The sequence below is a fragment of the Rhincodon typus genome, chromosome 11, assembly GCF_021869965.1.
Source record: "Rhincodon typus isolate 14 chromosome 11, sRhiTyp1.1, whole genome shotgun sequence".
NCBI lineage: Eukaryota > Metazoa > Chordata > Chondrichthyes > Orectolobiformes > Rhincodontidae > Rhincodon > Rhincodon typus.
In genome coordinates, this window is record NC_063342.1 from 30,533,227 (window position 1) to 30,542,641 (window position 9,415).

The window sequence follows — 9,415 nt, forward strand, 5'->3', positions numbered from 1 at the left end:
TTCTCCTTTGCTGAAATTGTTACTTCCTCCCTTGCTCCTTCAGTGCTAAACATCATCCAGTACCTTCTTGAAAGGTCATTGTACCTATGGAGTCATGAAAGTGACTTATACCAGGGTACTTGCCTAAGGTCTAACCTGTCCTTAAACGTCACCACACAGATACATTTCCAGAAGTCATTGTACAATGATAAGGAGCACAAGCTGTGTCTATGTTCCCTGACTACAGTGCAAGGGTGTTCAAAACTAATATGGCACACTGACTGTACTGGTTAACATTGGAATCTCAACATCAGATCTGGTTCTGAACTTGGTTCTTCTTTATCAGTATGACTAAACAGAAATCACTGGATCATACTTTAAAAATTTTGTGCTGTGCTCAGCTACATTTTGCAAATGGGAGGACGAATGCTTGATTTCATGTTGCTGTCATCGAAAATTGAGAACTTTAACTCATTTCATTGGTCATGGGTGTTAAATGATGTAACGATCTAAAGATTTTCTAACAGACAAATGTGTTCTTTAATAACACTATGTCCAGTATATACTGTCCTGTTTATAAGTTATTCCTAAATCAGAAGTAATGCAGAGTTCCAAACATATAACTTCATTTTGCAGGTTTTCTCCTAATTAATACCAATGCTAGGTCTTACAATTTACCATGCACACTTATTTACTGACATTTGTACAGCGGTGTCCTGAAATATTCAACTGAAAATTACTCAAATTTTTGGAAGATCTGGAACAAAATCAAATTATCTTGAGCAGATGCTTGACTTATTGGTCTATTAATAATGTTAAAACATGCTAGGTCAAGCATGCCAGCAAATTGCATACCTCTACAGAAAGGATTAGATGGCCATGGGAAGCATTAGGACATAGGAATATAGGAATCACTAGTCAAAAAAAATTTCAATAACTTTCTGTCATTCTTGTTATTCATATTATTGAACAATAATGGAGTTGTGAACTGATTATAGCAATCATTCACTATCGTTTCAAATACCATCTAGCTGTGGAACAAGAGAAATCCAATAGTGGAAACAAAATGTAAATTGCTGAAAAAGCTCAGCAGGTCTGGCAACAGATGTAGAGAGAAATCAGAGTTAATGTTTTGGTTCTAATGACCCTTCCAATAATGGAAAGTTTTGGGAATCATAGGTCCAAAATCAACATGTTCCTCTTAAGGCTGCGATAATCTTTTTTCACTTCAGGTATGTCCTTTGTATTGAATTCATCTTAAATCTCTGCTGTCTTCCTTAATTAAATGCATTATTGCATAACTTGCCTGATAGTCTCATTTAATCAGGTAAATGTGTGTTAGCTTAGTATCTCTGCTTGGATCATTGTATACCACCATGAAGGATACATTCTCCTGGTTATATCAAAAACCTTCAAGAATCACTCCAAGAATATTTGCCAATATCTTAAATTTGGTCTTCTTAAATCTCAGCAATTTTGTTTCAACTTTAGCAATGTCTCTAACTACTGTACACAGTCAAATGTGATTATTGTGATTGTCAAAACTTAAAGCATTATACTCAAAATCAAATCCAAATTTTGCCCCTTCGGAAATCTGTTACAAACTAGGGGCAAATAATAAATGCAGACATTGCCACCAATTTTTGCACACTCAAAATTTTTTTTATATAACTGGATAATATGTGGAGATAGGATGAATAAGTCACTATTTCCAAACTCTCCAGCATTGAACCAAGCCTCCTTTAACAGCTTATTCCAGGCCTATAAAATCTGCCATCTGGAAGGGCATGGACAGCAGATGCATAGGATCACCAATAGCTCTTAGTTTTCTTCCCAGCCACACATCGCTGTTCCTTCACTATTGCTGGGTCAAAATTTTGGAACTCCCTTCCAAATAATACAGTAGCTGTATCTACACCAAACAGACTTGCATCTGTTCCACAAGGCCAACTTCAAATGAGTAATTACAATAGAGATGGGCAACACATGCCGGATTTGCCAGTGATATGCACATTCATGAATGATTCAAAAACAAATTTCCACATTTTCAGATATTCATTTCAAGTGAATATTGCTGACAATGAAACATTTGTAGAGTACACCTGTGGTGGTGCATTCAAATACCATCCAGCCGTGGAACAAGAGAAATCCAACAGTAGAAACAAAAACAGAAATTGCTGGAAAAGCTCAGCAGGTCTGGCAGCATCAGTGGAGAGAAATCAGAGTTAACGTTTCAGGTCAAGTGAACCTTCCAATAATGGAAAGTTTTGGGAATCATAAGTCCAAATTTTGTTTTAGCTTCAGATATGTCCTATATATTGAATTCATCTTAAGTTTCTGCCATCTTCCTTCATTAAATGCATTATTGCATAACTTGCCTGGTGTGCAAAGCAACTTCCCTTCACACTATTTTGTATGAATAATGTAAATGCAGTCTCAATGCATAATCAGACTGGACCTCAGAACAAATCAAAGGATGTGGAGGTGCTGGTGTTGAACAGGGATGGACAAGGTCAGAAGTCACATGACACCGGGTTATAGTCCAACAGATTTATTTGAAGTCACAAGCTTTCAAAGCGCTGCTCCTTCACCAGGTGAAGTGAAGAAAAGCACACAGGCACAAAATTTATAGGCAGAGAGATCAAAAGATCATACAAATGGTGTTAGTGGAGTGTCGACAGGCTGAATAATGTCTCTCCAGGTGATCAAAAGTGTCAGATGGTGGGAGTAAAGTGTCAACAGCTGAATAACAAGCAAAGGTATGACCTGTAATCCAATTAATTGAGGCAGAGAGATAATTACAAAACATTTAAAATAAGGTGGCGCTGGAGACAAACCAAATAGCTGGAATAACATGATAGATATAAAAGTTGCACGCCAAGGGTCTAATCAAAGTAACAAGTAATACAAAACTGTACAAACTAATTAAGGTAGACAGATCATAACACATTATCAATGTGATGGTGTCAAAACAGGACAGTAAGGAAGATTTTACAAGTACAGAATAGTGTGGTAGGGTTACATGTAGCGTGACATGAATCCAAGATCACGGTTGAGGCTGTCTTCATGGGTACGGAACTTGGCTATCAGTCTCTGCTCAGCAACTCTGTGTTGTCGTGTATCTTGAAGTCCGCCTTAGAGGACACTTACCCTGAGATCGGGGCTGAATGTCCTTGACTGCTGAAGTGTTCCCTCACTGGGAGGGGACATTCCTGTCTGGCAATTGTTGCGGTGTCCATTCATCCGTTGTTGGATCAAAGAAGACTGAGAATTCCTGAGAACTGAACTCCTCCAAGGAGCATGTTTCAGAATCAGGCTGGATTTTAACATTGAATTTATACCACACAGTTTGCAAGATCAAAAAGTTTAACTTTAACAGTAAATTTTTGTATTAATACATTTGTTCCTCTTTTCCACTGTTCACTTCACATGATAGTTACAGGTAAGAAAGGACATTGGGTGCATTCATCCGGAACAACACCAAATTCCACACCATCTACCCCCATTTCAGCATTTAATTGTTTCTTAAATGATTCCAAGTTTGTTGGCTCCATTATTCCATCTGGAATGCTTGATCATTTTTAAAGATTTTCCTGATGTCACTTCTAAATTTGCATTTTTCTGATTTGAAACTTGGCCTCTAGCTTACTCTCACAGTTCAAAACAATTTTCCAGATTTACCTTTCCCTTACCACTTAATACCATCTCAATATTTCTTCTCAGCCACTAATCTTCAAGGCTGAATGGTGTATGTTTCTCTGGACCTTCCTCTTAATACTGCGATCAATCTTGCAGATCTTTACTCTGCTGTTACATTATTGTATATAACCCTTTTGTTACAGTGGTGATGTCAGTGCAGTTTGCATCCTTTCGTTTATGACCTATTCATGTTTGACAATGGTTCTAATTTGAGTTGCTGCAAAAGGAGTAGACTGAATTTATAATGTTCGAATGCACTATTTTAAGAGACAACTACAACAGTTTTCTCTACTATAGGTGCTGTATCAGAGCAGGTTGTTGTTTTTGTTGCTGTAGTTGAATGTTACAGACTACTTCCCTGGAAATTCATGTATTAATGTCTTGAGATGAATAAATTGATGTGTGGACATTTCTAATACAATTTATTGTGTTTTTAGTCTTTGATGTTAATGTGGACTGTCAGGTGCAATATTGAGATGGTTTTGCACAGATGTTACCTGCACACCTGATGAAAAATATCGTACAATGAGTTCTCTGGGTTTGACCCCATGCTGCAGAAAGCAAGCCATCTCTTACTAAATGCAGGAGTCATTAGAATGATAGAATATTTATGTATTCAAAATCTTTAACCAGATCTTCACATATTTTATGTTTAGCAGTGGGTATTTTTCTGACATACCTCATTCAGCAGAATAAATATGTTTTAGTAGTTTTTGAGTGATCTAAGTCAATGGTCATAAAGCTCACCACTCCTGAAAATTCCTTGGTGGTAATGATTTAGTAACAATATGGCCAATCAATCCAAAACTGTGAAATTGCAAAAGGACCTTCCAGAAGAACAAAAGAACAAATCTACTGGACTCTAGGGCATTTCATTTTTCTGGGGTGTTTTGTTTTGCAGTGTATTGAAGAGAAAGTACAGCATGGTCGGGGTGCGGATGCTAAATTAGAGCGCAGAATTGTAGCCTTTAAAATTCAGAATACTACAAGGGCTTAAACGCTCATGTTTGCAATTTCTCCAACAAGAGATTAAGTCACACAGGAACTTGTGCAGAAGCTCAGACTTCAAGGCTCCAAGACGCTGTGTGCATACTGAGCCTGGGCTGGGTTGTGACCAGCCGCTCCATCTCAGTAAGGCGCCCCACCTTTACACACGTGTCACCCACAGCACACCGTGTACAGACTTCCAGAGATAGGTTTCTGCAATTAGATGGGATTTGTGCGTGCTGATGATTGCTACTTACTCTTTATTCCTGGACAGACCTCGAACAAAGAGGACAGGGGAACTATTTAATCACAGCGTGTGAATCTTTGCATTGTGAGGCAGATAGCAAGCGGAGGTTTCCAGACTGGTGATCAGAGAGGCCAGGAGATTGATTGGGCATTGAGCTAATCTTAGATGCAGGGAATCCCAGCTTTTACTCAAAAGGTTAGATCCTGGCTGGAGGGACAAGTGAAAGACTGGGACGTCGAGAACCAGGACAGAAAGCTGAAGCAGTTGGAAGTGAGGGAATCAAGAGCCTGGAGCCATTGCACAGAGCGAGAGCAAGACAGAATCAGGGGAAATTAGGGTCAAAGACTTGAAGAACACCAGCGGGACAAAATATTGAAAGGAAGAAGAGTCAAAAGAGAGAAATAAAAATGGGACCAAACGTGTTAAACTGTAAGTTTTTAGTAATGAGCTGCATGATTCTAGTTCCGTGGATTCCCATTCATCCGGTAACAACCTACAGTGTGGGCAGGGAAAGCAGAAGGAGCTCACCGCCTGGTTGGAGCAGAAAGGTATTTAAGATGCTGAATGGTAAAGTGCTTTGTCGAAGGCGGGCAGACCCAGACCAGGTCGGTGAGCTTCTCAGAGAGGGGGATTTATCCATTGACACGTTCTGCAAGTACCTCTCGGCTTCAAGGAGGAATGAAGAAGGCGCCAAGAAAGCTGATGCTGTAAATAAAAGGCTGGGGTTTATGGAACAGATTGAAGATCGGTCAGACCTGATGGCACTGGTGAGCTCACAGGATTGTCTGAATGCTTGGGAGCGGCAAATTCTTCATACTTTTTTACAGACTGGATTGCCCAAGTCCATCTTCAGCTGGTGTGATGCCGAAAAGGGAATACCACTGAGTTCCAAGCCAGGTTTAGACCTGCATGCACCACACCGAATAATAACGCTGCCATTAATACAAGGTGAGTAGAACAATACTATTCTATCACATCGCTAGTACTGTAACATGAGAAAATGCGTAATGAATAGGTTTATTGTCTAAACATTGTGATGATAACCATAGAGCTCTGTCTTAAATACACCTGAAGTAATAGTTTTGGAGAGGGGAAAAAAGCCTTCCTGAACCACAAAACATTATTCCAACGTACAATCCTGAAAGAGTGTAAAATAAGCTGTAATTGTTGCAATGAAGGAATATCTGAAACCATTCTCAGTGATTTAGGCTTCAACATAACAGTTAACTTCCAAGAATTGCAAAGAAAATCAAATAAATGTGCAGTCACATTAATAGCATAATGCTGAACAAATCAGAAGGGAGTTATCGAAAAGATTGAAAAGGGCAGAGCGATAGATGTTGTTTACTTGGATTTTAGTAAAGCCTTTGACAAGGTTCTGCATGGCAGACTAATTAGTAAAGTTAAATCGCATGGAATTCAGGGTGAGCTTGTCAATTGGATACATAATTTGCTTAACAGCAGGAGACGAAGAGTGGTGGTGGAAGGTTACTTTTCGGAACTGGAGGCCTGTCACCAGTGGTGTTCTACAGGGATCAGTTCTGGGTCCTCTTTTGTTCGTCATTTATATAAATGATTTGGATGAGAATATAGAAGGCATGGTTCGTAAGTTTGCAGATGACACCAAAGTTGGTGGCATTGTAGGCAGTGAAGAAGGGATCTTGATCAAATGAGTCAACATGCTGAAAAATGAAAGGTGGAGTCCAATTTGGATAAATTCAAGGTATTACATTTTGGTCAACAAGGGCAGGACTTACACAAATAATGGTAGGTCCTTGGGTAGTGTTGTAGAATGGAGGGACCTAGATATTCACGTACATAATTCTTTGGAGCTTACATCAAATATAGACAGGGTGGTTAAAAAGGCGCTTGGCATGCTTGCCTTCATTGCTCAGTCCTTTCAGTACAGGAGTTGGGAAGTCATGTTGAAGTTGTACAGGACACTGGTGAGGCCTCTTCTGGAGTACTGTGTCCTGTTGTGGTCGCCCTGCTGTAGGAAGGATATTATTAAGGTAGAGAGGGTTCAGAAGAGATTTACCAGGATATTGCTAGGTGTGGAAGGTTTGAGTTATAAAGAAAAGCTGGATAGGCTGGGACTTTTTTCACTGGAGCGTAGGACATTGAGATGTGACCTTATAGAGCTTTATAAATCAAAGGGGTATAGATAGGGTTAATGGCAGGTGTCTTTTCCCTAGGATGGGGAATTTCAAGACTAGGGGGCATATTTTTAAGGTGAGAGGAGAGAAATTTAAAACCGGCGTGAGGGGCAAATTTTTTACACATAGGGTGGTTCGTGTGTGGAATGAACTTCCTGAGGAAGTGGTGGATGAGGTTACAGTTACAATGTTTAAAAGACACTTAGATAAGTACATGGATAGAAAAGGTGTGGAGACTTTGAGCCAGGACTGGGCAGGTGGGACTAGTTTAGTTTGGGATTATGTTGGGCATATACTGGTTGAACACAGGGGTCAGTTTCCGTGCTGTATGACTCTATAAGGTTTAAGTTTGAATGTCAACAGTATGTCCAAACTCCTGCTGCATTCTAGCTTTAGCCTTGTGCTATAGGTTGTAGAATGGAATCATACAGGATAGAACCTGCCATCAGCATAGTGCTCATTCTCTGAAAGAGATTTTAGGTTTACTTCCCTGTTGTTTCTCCCTCTTCAAGTATTTCAGGCCAAATTACTATGAACAGAACAGTTATTGCAGTTTATCACAATGTGTTGGATTAAAAATATATTATTTAATAGAGCAAATTTTCTCCATCTTAGATTCTCAAGTTGCCACTCTCTGTCATCTGTTATTTGTCGGAAAAAAAACAGTGGGACCATATTGATCGCTGACTGGGTTGAAGTTGCATTTTGTTATTTTGTTTAGGAATATTGATTTGCAAAGTTGTTATTTCTGTTTTTATTGCATGCACCATTGTAGTGCAACTGCAAGAGTACAGCTGCTCCTAAGGACAGTGGTGTACATTAGGCTCCTGCTGTCCACCCAAACTGAGATACTGGAATAAGCAATAAGAATTACAGTTGGATTCTCACCGTAACACTTCAACATATTGTGAAACCGCAGCCTGATGCTACAATTACACATTAAAATGGAATGAGCATAATAATGCTGTTCTGTGGCCTTGTAATTTTATAATGAAAATCTACTCAATGTAAGGTGTAACTGGAACAGCAATGTTTTTGGATACTTGACATGTGCTTTTTAGTAAGTCATAAATTTATTAAGCAACCTCGAGTTTTAATTAATTCATGAAAAAATTGAGCAACAAGATGCAAGTGCCATTTTCATCACAGGGGTTCGTGTGCAAGTTAAACAACATTGTAATCTTAGGGATAGAAAATATATTTAACAAACAAGTTCTTATATGTTTACAATACTTCTTGATCAAGTGATTTTGAATGTAAGTAGTCAAGGCGTCCCTGTTGTTTCTGGAAAAAATGAGAGTCAACTTAAGGGATGAACATCAATGGCTGTAACTAAACTTGTTTAGAATTGTTAGGGATACAATGATAAATAATAACTTTAGAAACAAAAGCAGCAGCGTCAAATTGCTTTATGATTCCGTTGTAAACTAAAGTATCTCTACCTGTTCAAACAGTCAGCTGGAAAGAAGAGATTGAGCTGGAGTTCCAGAATTCACTGGAAAAGGGAACATTGAAAGAGGTCAAGCTGTTAGGTGCCTACCTGGTGTTCTTTTTAGGTGACAAAGAGAAAGATTGGCTTCAAAGTGAAGGGAGGAACTTCAGTGTTACTCTCAGAAAAGGCAAATGGTCTAAATATGAAGTAAGTACATTTCATTCGTGCTATTCAGCAGGTAAATTTTGGAATTGTTAAAGGGAAATTAAAATTTCACATTCCTCTACTTCCTCATTCAAACAAAGGTATCTAGAGGCTTTCCCAAACTATTTAGGGTGTAATTCCTGCCTTCTGGCTGTTCACATCTTACAAACAGAACAGTAATCTTACGAATGTACATACAATATGCAAATTAGGAGCAAGAGGAGGCCATTCAGCCCCTCAAGCCTGCTCCACCATTCACTAAGCATATGGCTGATCAGATTACTCCCAACTCTCACCTATCCCAGATAAACCCAATAATCTTGGGATGCTATAAATTTAACAGGCTCAATGAGTGACAGAGCAGAATCTATTTTACAACCTGTTGTGTGTCATGGAATCCCTACAGTGTTGAAACAGGCTATTTGGTCCAACAAGTCCACACCAGCCCTCCAAAGAGCATCCCACCCAGACCCATTCCCTACCCTGTACTGGTAACCCTGCATTTCCTATGGCTAATCCACCCAGCCTGCACACTATGGGCAATTTAGCATGGCCAGCCCTCATAACTTGCACATCTTTGGGCTGTGGGAGAACACCACAGCACCTGCGGCTGGAAGTGAACCCAGGACCCTGGTCCTATGAGGCACTAGTGCCAACCATTGAGTCACCATGCCATCCATTGTGTTGTTAACTGAATGTGTATTGTGTAGC